The sequence below is a fragment of the Scleropages formosus genome, chromosome 24, assembly GCF_900964775.1.
Source record: "Scleropages formosus chromosome 24, fSclFor1.1, whole genome shotgun sequence".
Taxonomy (NCBI): domain Eukaryota; kingdom Metazoa; phylum Chordata; class Actinopteri; order Osteoglossiformes; family Osteoglossidae; genus Scleropages; species Scleropages formosus.
The window spans coordinates 19,774,602-19,794,265 of NC_041829.1; positions in this window are offsets into that span (position 1 = coordinate 19,774,602).

The following is a 19,664-nucleotide window of genomic DNA, read 5'->3' on the forward strand; positions in this document are numbered from 1 at the left end:
CACTGTGTAGTGCTGCGCTATTAAATACGCCACTAAAGTGGACCGTGGTGTTGCTTGCTAAGAGGAATGTAATGAATAAGTGTCTATTTCAGCTTCCCGGCTCCTCAAGGCCGAAAAATTAGAGAAGGCGAGTTCTCAGAAAGGCCTTTAGATGCACACTGCCCATTTTCCGAACAAATAGCAGAACTCACAAGTTCTTTTCCATCCCTCTTGTACCTGCCCAGATTTTACCTGCTTTTTTCCAGGTCATGCCAGCGTTTGGGGTTACAGCATGATTAATTAATACAAAGCGGGGATTTTCTTCCGGAGCCACTGTATTGTCTCCGCGAAGTGCATTTTGAGCCGGCAGGAGTTCCGACAGAGCGTGGTTAAACACGGCCATAACGTGGGGGGGGGGACCGCAGAACAAGCCGAAGGTGAAGGCAAAATCCACCACGACGATCACATATGTGCACAGGCAACACGAGAGACCGCGCACCGCTTCTCTTTTTTTCCCCACACGGCTCTCAGCGTGCGAGCAAACGAGGCCCGAGAAAACGAGCAGCAACAATCCTAATGAGCAGCGAAAGTGCCCACATAAATGTTTAAAATATGAATTTCTCACGGAGCTTTCAAATGACCAAAACCGCTTGGCTGCGAGTTACTTTTTTTTAAAGATACCCTATAAAATATAATTCATGCTGTAGCTGTGCACGACCACCATGTTTGGTGGTTGCGCTGAAGGGCTTGAACTATCTCTGCCAATGAGAACTTTATTTGTGCTGCATTAAGTATGTATTTTAATAGCTGGCGTATAGATGTTCCCAGCGGCACTTTTGAATTAGTTTGAATACATCAGGCTTCCACAGCCATCCTACCTGGCAAAGAGATTATTATTTATGTTTGCAATGGACACCCTTATCTAAAGTGACATTTACAGGGTATAAAAGAGAGATACAAGGTGTAGTTAACTTTTAATCAAATGTAACCCCTGTAAAAGATCTCTGCTGCTGCGAATGGTAATATCAGTTCATATATTTTATTGCTTTTGAAGAGTGTCTTTCTAGGAACGGCATATTAATGTAGGCTGGAAACTAAAGGCTGGTGCATAATAGGAAGGGGACAGAGGTTGCGGTACAGCTGACCTTGGGGTCGCACTGGCTGCCGACTAACATGTGAGAATTTAATATTTGCTGTAATATTTACTGTCACTCATCTCACTGCATTTCACTGCAGCATTTACTGAATTGCTCATAAACTGTTCCAGGAAAAATTACCCAGCTGTATAAATGGGTAAATAACTGTAAGTAGCTTAACATTGTAAGTCGCTTTGGAGAAAAGCGTCAGATAAATGAATCAACGTAAATGTTAATGTCGTCACGTGGATAAATACCAAAAACACCTGGAAAGATCATTATTGAACTAAGCAAACCCAAATTAACTCTGAAAAAATAATCTGCGAAAATTTATATTTGCATTTGTTCGTCTAGCAGATGCTTTTCTCCAAAGCGACGTACATCTTATAGAAAATACACTCAAATTTAAAGTTCACCGTCTTCAAAATTCTGTCATTTGCACCTGTCACGCGGAACACAGGGAGCCGAGACGGCCGAACCCAAGCGCGGCGTTGTTCGTTAGACGTTCAGGGAAGAGGCGAGGTCTCAAAACCGGGGACGGGCGAAGGGTCGGTCGATCGGCGAACGGGAAAGGAAGGAGGATCCGTGGACGTGGTCGGAGAACGAAGCGAGGAGTCAAAAAAATCCGGAGATCGTGGACAGAGCATGAGTGTGGTAACGCGAGGAAGGACGGTTGTCCCAAACGAGATTCCGCAACGGTACCGGAGCTGAAGAGGGTCTTTATAGGGTGAGCGATTACTCATGAGCTAGTGCGGAGTCAGGTGTTGTTGCTTGTGTTGTGGGCGTGGACGTGACAGCACCCCTCAAAGTGAAAGACCTCGATGTGCCTTTAAAGAATCCCAATTCACAATTCCGTTACTAGCAATTAGGCGTTTCTTCTACGTTTCTTCTACAGACATTGGGGTTGGCCTGGGATCGGTCTTTCCGTGAAAATGCACGTTACCGTTCAAAAAGTGGCGTATGTCAAATTGACAATATTTTGCCGCCATCGCCGTCACACATCACTCACACCAGATCTCAGGAAACCGAAGAAACAAGGTGTCCAGTTACAACCCTTTGCATCGTACCGATAATTTTGTTAGGCTCAATTAGTACAGAAAATTGAATCTGAATCAAAAAAAAGATTTAATCTCATCTCCATATTTATACGAACCGCCGTATCCAATTTCCTGCAAAGTAAAATCCCGTTAGAGGCGGCCCGCAGCGGAGCTACAGATCTTGGGGGACAGAGGTGTGGGACCACGTCAAGAACAGGGGGAATTACTCTCCTCCGGAACGGCTCCTCGGGGACCGCAGACCTGCTTCATTGTACGATGGCCACTTGATACCGGTTACAGACAGTTTCGGTCCCGATTAGGTGCGGCTCCTGTCAGCGTAGAGTCTTTCGAGAAATGGCGCGGCCGTTGGCTTTTAGAGGGAGGTCTGACGGCACCGTGGACCATTTTACCCAGACTCGTGCCTAGAGGGCTCGGCCACCTGCGAGGCAGGGATGCTCTCGTACTGCTCACTTACGCAGGACTTACTCACATCAAGTGGGAGGTGACACTTAAACGCAGCGACCCAAACTGAATTATTATGCAAATAATTACGATAATTATCGTGAGGCAGCTTTAGGAAAAGACAGGCTACTGTTACTTGTTCAAATAAAGTGACACAGCAATAAATAATTTGTCATTCAATGAGGATAGTTCAGTAATGAAATCAGACTAACATAAGGTGGTAACTTCAAAATATTTCCCTCTGTAGGAATATTGCAATTGTGTAAAAACTTGCTTTAAATGTAGATTTTCAAAATGCATGTAAAATTTTAAGATATATTCAAGACTGTTTCAAAATATAAATAAAATATACTTAAAACTATATTTTCCATATATTGCTTAAATATCAAAACCAAAAGAAAATATAAATATTTTCTAAAACTGTTAAATTTCGGCCTTTGGCTACAGTGTCGAAATTTGCTTTTAACAAACTCATTCTATGGACTAATTTTTCACCTCAGTAATTTCAATTATGGAGAATATCCAAGTAAAGTGCACATACTGCCTTCAGTGTAATATCAAAGTTATATGATGAATTACTTAATATAAGATGTCAGACTTGAGCCGATGCATTTTTGAGAGTAATTACCTTTCAGTTGCTAAATAATGATAATAATAATCATAATAACACTGACGTTGTAGTTATTAGTATTATCAACAATACCATTAAGGGCATCAAAGAGTGAAATATTACTGAGGATGACATAAAAAAAACTAAATGCCAGTGAAGAGAAATGCCAGCTGCTCTTAGGGGCTGTTTTGATAGACCAACTCGCACGTCTTCGCCATCATGTGCGATCAAAGCCCTGCGGGGACGGCATCGCCGAGGCAGAAAGAAAGACTCCGCGGTGCTCCGAAGCTCTCGGCTCAGAATCAACCCGAACGACGGCGCGGAACAAAACCGAGGAACGCTCAGGCATCGCGTTCGGCGGCTGCAAGCGAGCTCCCGGCCCCATTCCGGCTGGTCGCCGTGTTACCGGGCGCCGTCCGGTATGTGGCTCGTGAAGCTGCTGTGAGCGTCAGACACCCTCTCAGCCAGAGTGACCGTTCCCTGGTTTTACACTTCTAAACGTGGTCCACATCTGACTGCTATCAGGCACTTTCCATCTGGAATATCATAATCTGCCAGTATTATGGTTGTGTCATTGGAATATATGTATATATATATTATAATACAATAATACATAACGTATAATAATAAATTAATAATATATTATTTATATTATAATAATATATAATTATATATATACTGTACATGTACATTTACATGTATTCATTTATGAGATGCTTTTCTCCAAAGCGACGAACATCTCATAGAAAATACAGCGTGTTCATTACATGAGCAGGAAGAGACACTTAGATGCAGACGTGTGATTCTTAAGGGCAGTTAGTTTGTTTCTCTGCACCGTATGAACCAACGTTCATCACACGAGTAGCTGCATCAAACTTTATCAGAGTATCCACGATTCCTGATCACCTTCCTAGTGTTTTTTTCTGGAGATACACATAAACATTTACGTTACATAGTATATATATATATATATATATATACCCTTTTTTTTTGACATAACAAACTGAGACTCTGACAAGTGCATCAGCACACACTCTTCATCGCGGTTGTGACATCTGTAGTTGCAAATGCAAAATTAATACCGACGTGCGACTGTACCACGCTGGTCGCATCCTGGTTGGCAACGCTTGCTTTCACCCTTCAATTAGCGATGCTAAAGAAAACACATTTATTTCACTCCATCTTGTCCCCGTTTGAGAGCTTCTCGTTCAGCCGTCAACATCGCCCAGGTGTCTGAAGTATAAGTAGGCCCAGAGCTTGCAGAGTCATCCCAAAAAGCACCGAATCTCATATTCAGCTTCACCACCTTGACCCGGCATTGCGGACATGGCGCTAAGAGGTTTACCGCAATTCTTCGTTTACGCAGAGTGTGTGTGTGTGTGTCGTCACATTGTCCGTTTGGAGATGCGCATATTAAGCCTGGGAAAAGAGCTGAAAAGCCGCGCTTTGCGGTCGGGAAGATGTTGCTGCTCCGCACACATTTTCGGGAATTAAAGGCGATATGAAAGGAAGGCGTTCGCTCGGGGTGAGCGATGGAGATTGTGCTGGCAAAGCATCCCGTCGCACAAGCGGCTCCGCCCGGCACAAGTGGCAGGTGCAGCTGGCAATAATCTCCGCTATTATCAGTCAGCACTAAAATGGCTTTGCTCTGGGTTGCGGGGACGAGAAGAAGCGAAAGGGGCCCTGCGGGCAGAGCTGGGCCGATGCGCTCCAGGAACAGACAGCGGTGCGGGGGGAGGGATGAGGGGCTGGGGGGGGGCTGCGCTGCGCTGTGCCGTGCCGTGCCGTGCCGAGCTGCTCGCTCCATCTCTGCTCGCTCCTCTAAATCATTTAAACGCATTAACTTGCAGACCGGAAAGGCTAAGGAGAGACGGAGGCGGTTGCGTCAGGGAGGGTGGCGCTGGAAAAGACGCGCAGAATGGGGGTGGGGGGGGGGGGGGCTCGCAAAGCACCCGCGGGGGTCTGAACGCTGACGCAAACAATCACCTCACACGGAGATGCCTCACATTTTACGGCACATGCGCTACATGTCACGTTCCGTATTTCACCACTGTCACGTGCAGAATTCTCTTTGCTTTTACCAGGGTGTCGTTTCGTATCGAAGGACGACATGTCTTATATCTCGCGGCTGGTTCGGCGCTCGCTGGTTTCTATTGATCGATGCGCATCGAACTATCGAGCTTTTCATTAACCGATTCTTACTGAAACACGTTTCTATATGTATTTACTACAGTGCTTCATCGGACGTGAGACGTAGAGCGCAGGCGGCGAACCGGTGCCCGTTACCTGTGTCAAAGGTAAACTACAGTGGTAGATACACAGAAACACCCAGCTCCCCACAGTTATTCGTCCATTTAAACAGCAAAGAACTGTAACACCCTCACATACACACTACGCAGAGTCACCAGTTCACATCTTTTGACTGTGCGAGGGAACGGGAGCACCCACATGAAACTGTTGCGGTCGTGGAGAGAACATGCAATCTGAGCACAGACCGAGCTGGATTCAAACCCGCGTCCGCGTGCTCGGCCCAGGAGGCACGGTGCACCGGCACTACCCGCTGCCCCACCTCGGCAGACCTTCCATCGTGCGGGAAGTGAACTTGCTTCGGATGCTGAGAAGGGAAATTTCTGCTGTGCCCTCGGGAACAGTTGCCCCCTAAATATTTGTCTCTTCTATATACATTAGTAAAAACATTTAGCTGACACTGTTCTCCAGTGAAGGGGGTGCTGTGGCGCAGTGGGTTGGACCACAGTCCTGCTCTCTGGTGGGTCTGGGGTTCGAGTCCCGCTTGGGGTGCCTTGCGACGGACCGGTGTCCCGTTCTGGGTGCGTCCCCTCCCCCTCCGGCCTTACGCCCTGTGTTGCCGGGTTAGGCTCCGGTTCCCCCGCGACCCCATATGGGACAAGCGGTTCTGAAAATGTGTGTGTGTGTGTTCTCCAGTGAAACTTTTTTCCCCATTTAATACAACCAACCAACTTCAATAACCGCTTGTCCCGAGCAGGGTCGCGGTGAGCCGGAGCCTATCCCGAAGACATCGGGCACGGGGGGGGGGCAATCGAAGGGGATGGGACACCAATCCGTCGCAGGGCCACAGCTAGTGACACAGGCAAAGGTACTGTAGCAATTCCCAGACCAGCACTTTGCTCAAGGGGACCACGGCCGGAGGCCGAACCGACAACCTGCAGAGCCAAAGGCAGCCGCTCCAACCGCAACGCCACCAGCCGCCCCTGTTTAATACAGTCCGGCAATTTTACTGGAGAAGTTTAGAGTAAGTACCATGCTTAAGGGTACTACAGGTAGAGGTGGCATTCGAACCTGCAACCTTCGGTAGGCAGCAGCTCTATCGCCTACGCTACCAGCTGTCGTGAGCGAGCTCGGCTTCTGCCGACGGACGAAAGCGTAGCTCCGGTTTCCGGCGCTGCGCTGAAGACGGGGGCGATGCCGAATCCTGGAGGAGCGTCGCTGTAGAGCTCGGTTGCCGAGAGCCGTGTCTCTCTGAGAGAGGACGCGGACGCGAGGTCTCTGCGGGCCAAGGGATCGGGCGAGATGTTTTGACCCCTTCCGCCAGCAGATGGCAATGGTAGATCCCTCAAACTCCACCGACGTGGCGCTGCCGGGCCGCAGCTTAACAATGCGTCTGCTGATTATGTCTAATTAAGTTCAATGTCACAGCAACGCAACATATTTTTCGCAGTTGTACTATAATAATGACCGTACCAGCCTCTGCATTTTTTAATCTTGGGCTCCACAAGCGAAATAGCAGGAAAAATAAATATTAGCGCAACGACAAAAAGAGAAGCAGGCCAGCAAATATAAAAGAAATACTGATGACAGCCAGTCTCGGAGTAGGCTTTATTCTAGTTATCTTCTGTTTTTCACTCTTTTAAATAAATTAACTTCCACTCTCAGGCTGATGCTACAGCTTGTAATGTAAGAGATATGAGATGTATAAAAACAGCAATAAAACGGGGAAACCTCAGACATCACAGCATTGCCATTAACGTTTTCTCGAAGCAAAGGTTTCTTTGTGTTTTTTTTTCGTACCCCTAAATGAACTTTTCTTTATTTGTTTTCGACGCTGCTGTAGCAGGTATTGGAGAAACACCATCACCGACCCAAAATGGCTTACATGTGGAAAGAGAAATCGCATTATGCTCACGGGAAGCCTCCATCGCGCCTTGCGAGTCCTTCAAGGATGATTTATTAGGGGGCGAAGCCGTCTCGGGTGTGGGATGCCGCCCCGGCGCTATCTTTACCTCCACCTTCCTCCACTATTTCTGGAAGGCTGCGGATGTGGCGGTTAAGGGCCTCGCTTAAGCCCCCGGGAGGCCTCCTGAATCAAACTGTTCAATACGTGCCAGGATGGCTTTTGTCTTGCTGTAGAGGAGCGCTCGCGCCGCCGTGGGCCGGAGAGCACCAGCGGGGGCGAACGGGCGCACGAGGAAGCGCGCGCAGCCCTTCGGAAGGCACCGGCACTTAAGCGGCTGTTTTCCCTCCGATTCGTCAAGTCTTATTAGCGACGCCGTAAATCCCTCCGTGACTCTCGCACGTGTTTGCGGTCTTGTACGTGTTTTTTTTTTTTTCTTTTTCCCAGCTCACTGTTTTATTTTTGGGGGAAATTCGTCGAATGAAAGCGTCTCGGTCCGAAGCGTCGGACTCCCTCCGGTCGTGTCGGAGTCGGGCGAGCGGAGCTGGCTGCGCTACGGCCTAATCGTTCTCGAGGGTCTCCTCCGCGTTGGAAGTCTGAGCAAGACCGCCAGGAGGGGACCCTTCCGGACTCGGTTTGAATCCGATTTTGCTCGTGACCTTGCGCTCAGACCCGATGTTCTGTTGTCACTAACAGCGTTCTCCGCCTTCAGCGTGTTCCTCAGGATCTCTGGGAAGAAAGGACACGGGGCTTCAACCTTCAGGGCCTTGGACGTTTTTTAAGAGCATGGGCACGGTCCCAGCTCAAGGTACATGTTGAAAGGACGTGATGTTTCGGTGAAATCAAACCGGTTATGGGAGGGGAACGAAACTTTACGTCATTGTAAGATTTGCATGGAGACGTTTGCCTGTAACAGTCGCAGATTGTAAATAGGGAAATGACATTTGTATGTCTGGCTGATGCCTTTCTCAAAAGGCGCGCACACACACACACACACACACACACACACACACACACACACACACACACACACACACACACACACACACACACACACACACACACACACACACACACACACTTTCAGAACCGCTTGTCCCTTACGGGGTCACAGGGAACCGGAGCCTACCCGGCAACACAGGGCGTAAGGCCGGAGGGGGAAGGGGACACACCCGGGACGGGACGCCAGTCCGCCGCAAGGCACCCCAAGCGGGACTTGAACCCCAGACCCACCAGAGAGCAGGACTGCGGTCCAACCCACTGCACCACCGCACCCCCTAAGCCACATACAATGATAACTAAACTATGCTAAACAACTTGCAGTGATTTACCCTTTTATACAGCTGGGTAATTTTTACTGGAGTACTCCATGTAAGTCAGGGTAGAACACCTGGGTCCTTTGGTCACAAGACAGTAGCTCTTGCGCCACGTGGCGTCCCATAGATACCGAACGCAGGTGATCATGCTGACGCACGTATTTATTACCTGGTTTGTGTTTTGACCCTCGACACAAGTCGGCTGAGCGGCAAGGGGTGCGCGCCAAAGCGCCGACAACGGGTAGCCGCAACGCCGCGTTCACGCAGGCAGAAGGCAGGCAGGCCCGGGTTCATATTTTGCTTGAGCGTGCAGGTTGGCTTATTCCCGTCTCCATCTAGCAGCACATTATTTTCATATCTGTCCCTTGGAGCAGATGGAAAAAAACATGTACAGACTTTCAATGTCCTGCATTCAACCTTCACTATCTTCCCGCAATCAGCAAAATATCTTGTTCTCTGCACATCAGTGCTGCTTTCTTGTAACTGGCAGGAGGCTCTAAGTCACTGTTATATAAGGCCCCCCCTCACCCCCACCCCCTCGGAGTATCACTCTATTTGCCTTGTGGAGACCTGATTTAAACTCCAGAGGAAGCAGACTATGCGCTGTTGTACTAATACTAGGAGGCCCATTTGCTGTGAAAAGAAGCATAATTAAATAATGTTAGAGAGCCGGCAAGCCGCCCACACACACACACGCGCACACACACACACACACACACACACACATTCGCCCACACTCTCCCAGGCAACCACACACACGCACACACACGCACACACACGCACACGCATCTGCGCGCACATTGAACCACACCTACCTAAGAAAACCGCGTGTGTCCCCAACACACTCAGATAAACATCTCCTGCATGGGGTGTGGGAATGTGTGTGTTTTCCTCGGTGGATCACGTCCCAATTTGAACATTTACACTGACATTTACACAATGCTTGTTATTTCGGAGACGACTCGGAGCGCGAACTCCCGAAGACTGGAACACCCGCGGACTCTCCTTCACTTCGCCACACCTGCCCTCTCAGAATGACGGAAAGACACACGTTACGCACGTTACACGCGCCTCGCTTCCCGCAGATTCCCTCTCCGCGGTAAAACGCGGCAAAGTGTCAACACCGACAGGCTACACGCACCGGTTTCACCTGTCATCCGTCTGCCGCCTGCCTGGGCCGCGACTCTCGCCGTTCGCTTTAGTTTTGAAGGATCTCGAGGTGTTTGGATTCACGAAAACCCCGACGAAGAACATCGATCGTAAGAGCACTCTTTAAATCCATTACATCTTTCTCTCTATTAGTGTCACTTTGAACGTTATCTTCCTCCGGTCTCTATTGTAGAGGTGAACACACTGGTAGCGTTTCACAGGAAACCGCCTCCGTGATTCACTTTATTGTCCCTTTAGAAATACTTGAAATAGTTCATGAGAACCACCCTCAGCTGCCTTTCGGTGACAAAAAAATGTACAACATCAGTCTTTCTCATCGTGTCTGCATATATTTCATGTGGGTCTAGTCACTCTATTTCAAATTATCTACAAAATTCTACAAGAGCTGCTGTCTTTGGGCCCCAAAGGTCACAGGTTCGAATCCCACCTCCACATGTGGCTTTGCTGACCAAGGTACTACCCCTGAATTGCTCCAGTAAGATTCCTGAGCTCTACAAATGGGTAAATAATTGTAACCTTAACATTGGAAGTTGCTCTGGAGAAAAGCATCAGCTAAGGGAGTAAAAGTAAATGTTACCATACTAAATGAGTACACAGTTTGCAGCCTTTTGCTGTCCAAGAGGAACAACTTTGTGCTGCAGATTGTGTGTACATTTTTTTTTAAATTCTCTTTGCTCTGATTCGTTGCTTCATTTACTGCTTTTTGACATAAATAATACAGCAGAACATGAACACGAATATGAACAGCTTCGCTTGCTGCGCCGGACAAGCGGTTATTGAATGAATATTTTCTGAACACTTTTTTAAAAACTGCTTCTTTGCATCCACATAATCTGAGATATTGTTTAAACCCTTCTTGCCATGTTTTCGGAATGCAGTTGTCGTGGATACCGCGTATGGCAATGCACGCATATCTGAATAGTTTTTTACTGAATGGTTTAGATGTGTAGCGTTTCTCACGTTAACACGTCCGTGCTGAGATGCCCTCCTAGAGACCGACTCGTGCTCATCTACAGCCACGTCCGTAACCATCTGTATTGTATTTGCCTCCATCTCCACTTATGCAGCCACGTGACAGAATATTTGCTTTAACTTCAGACATTTATTTTTATCGCTGTGGTGCTCAAGTACAGACATTTTAGACTATTATCTGCCATATGATTTCACCATATGACCACATAATTGATTATGGCTATATACGGTGTACCCTCTCTATTGCTGTCCTTTAAATCCATTATCCGGGCAGTGTGCCTTACCCTATTTTTAACCTCTCGTGGAGCCCCTACCCCCACTCCGCGCTAAGCATGCAGCTGCCCTGGACAGCCGTGCCCCCCCTCCCTCCCAGTTCAAGTATAGCCTGTTCCAAACGGGGCCCCCGGGATCACAAACCTTCAGCCTTTTTCTCCGCGCCTCTGCCTGAGCCCGGTCTCGAGGTTGCGCTCCGAGTTCAGACGCTTTCCGGGAGTCTGTTTCTGTGGTAGTTCTTTAAATTTGTCTTGGGTAATCCTGCACGTTACTTTACTTACAGGATGTGATTGTTCGCTCTGAGTGTGAGCGATGGAAACCAGATGCTCCTGCTGGGATCTGGACTTGGACTGTTGTGTCCAGGGGGGTCTCCAAGCTGGGCACCAGACCAGCAACGAGTAGCGCAAAGTATCTACAAATATAATCACATCTGAAAGTTCACTCCCTTTTCCAGGAGGATCAGTTTCTCTTGGTGCCCTGGATTCGTTCATTCCTCCGACTCTTCTCAGAAGACCTGGTGTTTTTCTGACTGGGTATCGTCTCTGCGGTGTGCCCTTCCCACCCCAGCTCCTCAGCACAGCCGTGTAAGGCTCATTTCCAACTCACTAGTTCTCTTGGTAGAGTTTATTCCGTTGACCCATTAGTTCCGCTACCTAAGGGTGAGGGTTAGGGCCCCGAAGGCGATCGGCCAACAGACAAAGACCAAAGATCAAGTCTTCCTTACTGTAGCCGTCTAACCGGGCGATCCTTTTCCGCCACGTGCTCCGGAGGGCTCCGTTTTGAACCGGTTAACCCAACTTGACACAAACTCATGTTTCCACATAGACAAATACAGCCACTTACTTTGCAGCGATTCGGCGTTGGCGCAAGCCAACTTCTTCAAGCGGAAAACGAATACTTTGTCCATTGCAAGCCACACATGCAAAAGTAGGGTTCCAGCCAAAAGCAAACCCTAATTTGAGCCTGTGTCAATGATGGATTTAATCAATGGCATCCTTTCATACTGCCGCTCTCGTGTGTGGAATTTATTGCAGGGACAGCACGTTACGTTCGTTCTCAAACGGGAGATCACGTCCAGGCTTTAGTTAAATCTACATACAGGGGCACGGTGGGTTCAAGGAGATGTCAGTGAGAGAAGAGAGGCTGTGCTTCAGATAACACATATTATGTCAGGGAAAGGTGGATGTCATAAAAATCTTTTATTGGCACAATCGGGAGAGCCAACAGAAATGTCTCGCAGAACCGGTGTGCTTAATCATCATTAAGACGGAGCTGGGAGAATAATCTGCGGCTGAGCGGACGACGGAGCGCGGAGACAACGCACGCGTCGCTTCACTTTGCCTATTCCTGACGTCCTCCGGTCCATTAAACGCCGGGGAGACGCGGAGCGACTTGTTCCCGCAGCGCCCTCAAGGTGTCCTTGCACCGCTGTGACGGACCTCCGTGAGTCGCGTCGTAAAATCGCGGCCCGCCGTCCCCCCGCTCCGCCCGCTATTATTTAGAGCCTTTAATTGTTGCTGACATTAATTTACCAACTTAGAGGAGGCCATCCCTTGTTACCAGAGGGGCTGTCTTAAAGTTATAGCTTTCCTGAGTGCCTGCTGCTATAGGGGGAGTTTATTATTACATAAATCATTGTAGCGGCCATTAGGTTGGTGTGAGGGACATAACGTATGCACACTCACACAAGACACAAGTCATCCTTTAAGATGGTGACTCACCTGAACAGGATGTTAAAGATGTACTTTCACCGCGATGAGCTGCCCGCAGCGGCCCTATATAACAGTGAAAAATGTACGTCTCGGTAATGAGCTACTAAACGCTTTAGTTTTTCGTTGTTCGTGCCGAACCTCTTTCGGGATCCATATGGGTCTTGAACTACGTGACTCCCAGTAGCAGGACCGCGCTTTTTTAAAAACAACATACATTTGCTCCACTTGAACAGAATGTTGAGAGCATCTTTGGCGTTTCCGCGAAGGTGTTTAAAGTCTGATTTTGACTGTCGCTTGGGCGTTGCCTCTTATTGGGAGATGGCCAAGAGCAACTTGTTCGTTATCTCAGCCGATCAGCTTAATCCGTGCAGGTTTTAATGAAAAAATGTTTCCAACGATGTAAATGCTGCAGCGCACACTAGACCAGATTATATGATATTCAGACCATGTGATAGTACATTACCTTTAGAGTTAAAACATGGTTTGTAGGGTAATACGGCTCAGGCGTAGGTTCAGACCCAGCAGAGCGTTGTGTTCTCCCCATGGGTCTTCTCCCACACTCCCAAAACATGGCTTTCAGGTGAACCGGTGACGCCAAATTACCCGTAGTGCTTGTGTGGCCACCCTGCCGTGGACTGGTGCCCGTCCAGGGTATATTCCCCATAGACCCGGACAAGGACAAGCGGTTAAGGAAAGTGAGTGAGCGAGCATGGATTGTTTCCCAAAGGTCCCAGACACTTAGAGTGATGAGTGTTATTGAAGAAGGAGGCATGGTGGCGCGGCGGGTTTGGCCGGGTCCTGCTCTCCAGCGGGTCTGGGGTTTGAGTCCCGCTTGGGGTGCCCTGCCACGGACTGGCATCCTGTCCTGGGTGTGTCCTCTCCCCCTCCGGCCCTACACCCTGTGTCGCCGGGTTAGGCTCCAGTTTACTGCGACCCCGCTTGGGACAAGCGGTTTCAGACAGTGTGTGTTATTGAGCAGGTGCTGTCCAGGTAATTTACAGGTTTGAGAGTAGAAAAACAGTGTTATTTCTCCATTATGTGCTTTATTGCATGTCGCCCTTATGTCATTCACTATATGAATGTTACTGTGGTGCGAGTTTCAGGTACCGCAGTAAAATGTATGGCATACATCGGTAATAAAAGTGGAACCGCCAAGTTCTGTGAAAATCCTATTTTCACCCAATCAACCACATTTGACATTTCACAATTCTTTATGTGCTTCTGAGGTTACAAACAAGTCACTGCAGGTTGTGCTAACGCGTGCGCGCGCACACACACACACACACACACACACACACACACACACACACACACACACACACACACACACACACACAGTTCAGAGTTGCGCGTTCACTCAAACTGCACGCGTTGGGAATGTGGGAGGAAACCAAAGGAAAGCCACAGAAACACAGAAAGAACATGCAAATTCACCGCTGACGGAGCTCCGGCAGGACTTGAGCGCGTTACGCCTCAACCGTGACGTGACCGCGTTATCTAGTGAGCCGACGAGCCGCTCCTACCTCGACTATTGCTGTAATTTAAATTGAAATTCGCAATCCGAAATGCAGCCTCTCTTTCTGGAAAACACTTGTCCTCTTGCGCCAATCCTAATCTTAATGCAAAATCTTTGGATCCCAGATTAATGAGCGAAAATTTGCGTGGTGCCGTTGAAAACGTGTGGCTGCTGTCTCACTTATCAGAAACGGTTTTATGCATTGGCTTTTTAACCGATTTTCAAGTTCCGTTTCACGTCATTATTGACTCCGGTGGAGACGCTTCCGCTTTGCGGTCTAATGTGCCTTTTCCAACCGTTCGTTCATCCTTTCGCCAATGGATTCGACACAATGGGAAACGTGAGAAAATGCCCCACTTACACGCGGGATATTTTTGCATTTACTGCTGGATCGAGGTTGTGTCACGGTGCCACGGACGACTGCGAAAGGCTCCACGAGTTATGACAAAGAAGCGGAAATGTGGTTTGTGCTGTGAATTCGGTAGGACGGCTCTCTCGATAATTCAGACCGAAAGGACCATCGCTTCCTCAATCCCAGACCCCCCAACGACGCGCAGATGCCTTGATGCAGAGGAACGGGCTCGTCCCAGAGGGCCCGAGGGCGCCCGCGGTACAAGCTCAGAGAAGAAGCATTTTATCAGCAATCGCTGGTGGCGACAAGCGCTGCGTTAATCCAGGGTTGCGGGGCGCCGCGGCTCCTCGCGACGTAGACTCCCCGGTCGTACCGCCGCACGCCACCCATTCGTATCTCAGGCCACGTTTTCGAAGGAGAAGATGACACGTCGCCTGCGGCCCGCCGGCGGAATCACAGGACATGTGTTGCTAAGGAACGCATCCGCTTACGAGAAGGAGCGCGATGGCAAAGGGTTTAATTATTGTCAGCGGATTTGCAGAGAAATAATCACGCAGAGCATCTTTGAACTTCTTTATAAAAAAAAGGACAAGTGTTGGATTTGACATTTTAATTTCTCTAATGGTTACAGCATTTTTCACAATATGAGCCTGTTAGAATGTGCTCCTCGATGTGTCGGAGGGATGAAGTCGCGCTAAAGAAAAGCGCGGTGGATATCGCGGCTCTCCTTCATCGTTCCCGGAGCAGCAAAGCGCGCGGCCCCCGTCGGTCGCACGCAACAGGCCGTTCCGCAAATGAAGCCCCCCGGCACTTCGAGGCACGTTAAATGACCTCCGTTAATTTCTCACGAGATCGCGGTTGCAATTTATCCGGGTTCAAATTATCTTTACGCGCCAGGATGACTCAGCAAATGACGTCACTTTACGAAAAGAGTAAATTAAGCCGAAAGGTTTTGTGCAATCGGTGCCTTACAGGTTTTACTTTTTTGTGTTTTTTCCGGACTTAAATCTCCATCGTAAAAACGTTTTCGCTAATTTCGATTAACCGTCTTTGCAATTCACATCCAAACATCACTGCGGTTTTCAGTAAGCGGATACTTTGCAATGTCCGACGATCCCTGAATGTTTCTTCTCATCTCTCGGCTCCTTTCACCCGATGCGGTTCTGATAATCAGTCGTGGATGGAATAACCCGGTAGAGCTCACCTATTCTAAGGTGCTTCTGCGTCAGGTGGCCACTATCGTCCCAGGATCTTCGCAGAGGGGCATCGCTGGCTTGTACGGAAAATAAATACACTTTATGTGCACGTCACCCAAGGCATAATGAGGACGGTAAGAATTATAGCGCGTTGCCGTTTGCGGAAGAAGCCGCGGCACGGCGTCGGGAGTCGCGGTACGAGGAGCGCGGCAGCTCCCCCAACACTCGTATAAGATGCGCTGGACAGAGCCCGTGGCAGCCAGACACTCGTGGGCGAATGATAAGTGCCGGAACCTACACGTTGCTGCCCTTGAGATGCTAATGCTGAAATGTATGACTTGTCCGGGCCCGCGTACCTGCTTTTTCTTCTTTGAGAAGCAAAGGAAGTGCGGCGCTCTCAACACGTGGACGAAACAGCACGATGCGAGCAGAATTCCAACCGGGCCAATACAGCAGGGAAAGTTCTGCCTATCTTTTCATGCCACATGCGAAGTTAATTCAAAGGCGTCGTCGGCGTCCGCGTCTCAAATGGCCACGCCGAGGATCTGCCTGGAGCAACGCTTTGATGGACGCAGCGGCCTATCTCTCCCGCTCGCCTCATTTTGGGGACGGCGACCCCTGGTTGTGCGCGGGGCTTTATCTCCCTGGGCTGAGCGCGGGGTGCGGGGCCGCGCGTGGGCACCGCGGCCGGGGGGGGACGACGACGACACGGGCGGTCCGCCGAGCGGAGCAGGCCAAGGCCGGGTGGGAAGACTTAATCGCAAAGGCGCTCAGCACGCCTTCCTCTTTACGGCCTCCGTCCCCGAGCTCCGCTCCTAATTGGTCTCTGCTTCCATCGACCTGACGGCACTTTGTCCCAAACGTAATGTTCGCCGTGCTCGTGCTCATTTACCGTTTCCCAGCCCCGACAGTACAAACACGCTGTCGTACCGCTCTTTATCTCTCATTATTTCCGCCGCGTGTACCTTTCCGCGGAGACCTCGCAAGCCACCCGATACAGACTCTCCGCTACACGACGAGATACTAATGTGAGCGCTGGCTCCTTGCTCAGGTAAGCATAGCTAATTTGCATTTCGCCAAGTAAGACGAGGGAGCGGTTTCGTTATCTGTGAGTTTGACAGCGCTCTGCCAGAGCGAAGCGGCGAGCGATTCGAGGGTCTGCCCTCGTGTGGGACGTTTCGCTTGCGACGGATGTCGACGGCGTTAAATGTGTTTTAAAAGTGCGTGGCGAAAGGAAGAGACCGTGAGTCACGACCGAAACCGCGAAGGAATTGCGACAAAACGAACCCCGCTTCGTGACGGCTGAAAACTTTCCGTTTCGTACGCTTTATTTCTAAGGACGCTTCCTTCCGTGGGTGCAAAACCGACGTTCTCGGAGCTCCGGTTTGGCGCTCCGGCCCCCGGCGAGCGCTCCGGCGGAGCCCCTCGCCGCATCTGTGCGAAGTAGCTTTCGTACGTTGAACGGTGTCGCGCATTAATTAGCACCAATTATTTGCACTTGCTAATAAGTAAACAATTACTATGTTTCTCCTCCATTTTCCACCCGGTTAAGAATTGTTTTGCAGCCGCATGTCGAACTCTCGCTCGCGGTGCCCCCCCGCCTCCCTCACCCACTCGGAAAACATCACCGATGGCGTTTCCAAACCGTCGGTGGATATGCTTTACACGTGAGCAAAGCGGAGCCCGAAATGTCACACACGCACAGCCTGATATACACACCCTCGCCCCCCCAGCAAGGCAGCGGCAGTAATCCTCCCTCCCTCCCTATTATCCGGCCCAAAACAAGTGGCAGATGACAGAGCTCAGACTCAACGTGGGACGAGGAACAGGACTCAGCCGGGGAAGAACAGCTTCACGAGAGGACCGTCTCCTAAGGCCAACCGGAACATTTCATAAACATTTTTATGATGAATGAGCGCGGCTGTTTAACGCGAGACACTTGCATCTGTAATTATCCTACGGGGTAACGGCGAAACTAAGTTACCGCTTTACATTTGTCACGTAAAAACGAGTGCGCTGACGCTGCAGTTTTTTTCGTTTCCAGGAAGACCGCGTTCGAGGACAAATGTTTAAAATGACTGATTTCTTCACGAGCCCAGATGCAAAATGTCACGAAAATTAAGAGAGCGAATGGGAAATCGCCGTAAAAGGCGTTCGCCCGACGGACACCGACGCATCGTATTGTCGCCCGCGAATGTGCGTGTTTTGACAAAGACGGACGCGGCGAGCGCACCGCGTCAATAAACGTCCGTTGCAGGTGCGCTCCCGCTGAGGAAAAGGGCGTTGTGCCGCTCCGCCCATGTAAACGCGCCTCTTTTCGAGCCACGCTGTCCGCCGGGCCACGAATCCAAAGAGCGGCTCTACGCTGCGACGCCGCAGAAGCCGCTTTGTCGCTTACGCGCTCAACCCCCACTCCCCTTGGCTTCAATGGCAGAAAATCCATACCATCTCCCGAAGAAGGAATTCCATTAGATAATGGATATGGAATTTATCTTGATTCTAAGCTCTATCTTCTGTTAGGTGGAAATCAATGGGGAGGCATCTGTTTAACTGCTTACAATAACAATAAATTGATGGAACAGATAAAAGCAGTGTAGCTAATGCAGTAACAACACCAGCGCTGTGCTCTTCATGGGGACTGACATAAATTAGGGCACAAACAACTAATTGTGTTGTAAAGAGGAAAGAAGCGAACCGAAGGAAACACCGAGTGGGGCGAACGCTCGTGTAGCTCGGGTAGAGGACAGCCGTACGCGTGGCGGAGGGCCGCGGTCCGCTTTCGTGCTCGCCGTGCTTCGCGGAGTGGAGTCGGCGCGTAGATGGTGACGAGTCGAGGAGCGGCCGCGCTGATCTCAAGGCGCGAGCGAACCGCCGTTTCGGCGAATGTGCGGAGCGCTTTTTTTTTGCTCCGTTTTGTTTTTTGAAGTGCTGTAGGTTTCCTGTAGGGCGATGCCAGGCGCCGTGTTTATTGAGCTTGTTGCCAGGCAACGGGGTATCGAGCGAGGCCCGACGCAGGTTCGGAAAGTCAGCGCGCAGGGCCTGCCGCCGTCCACCCTCGAGGCGGCGCGTCGCTCCCGGCGCTGTCGCGCAGGGCCCGCCCGTCGCTCACGCGGTCGTCTTCTCCGTAGCGGCCGCCCACCGCCACGGACGTAGACGCGCCCGGGGGTCTCGCCGCAAGGGTCTACCGTGGGACGAACCGCAGCGGCACAGGACTGCTACTTGTTTTCGTGTTTCCGTCACACGATGATCTCAACATTCCTCATAAATCCTACAGGTGGTTTATGTTTGATTTATACAGCGTGCGTGTGTGCGTTGATGGTAAATGTTCAATATGTAAGGAATTTCAGTCGAATTTTTTCCCCCCCAATATTTTCATCTAACTCTTCTAAGTATGACTGCTAGTATTTTTTTGGTCCCTGCAATACCTGTGGCCTTGTCCCCATCCTGTGGAAAGTAGAGCTCAGTAATATACAGTTTAAAATTATTGGTAGCAGTAAAATGCTCTAATAAGCAGGGAAATAGTTGTAAAATACACGCGGGCCTTTTGTTCTTCGTTTTTTCCACACTTGTTTAATTCATTTTTCCGCCCTTTTCTTTCACAGCCCTCTCATCGGCGACGTCGCGTACGCAGCCTGACCCCGAAACGCGTCTCCGTTTGTTCAGCGAGCGTGAAAGTTCGCGCCCCGCTGCGCGGCCGACGAGGAACGGACCGATCGGGAACGTGTTCCCCGCGTTCCAGTCGCCGCACGCGGTGCTGTCCGGAACACCACCCCCTGCACGCGG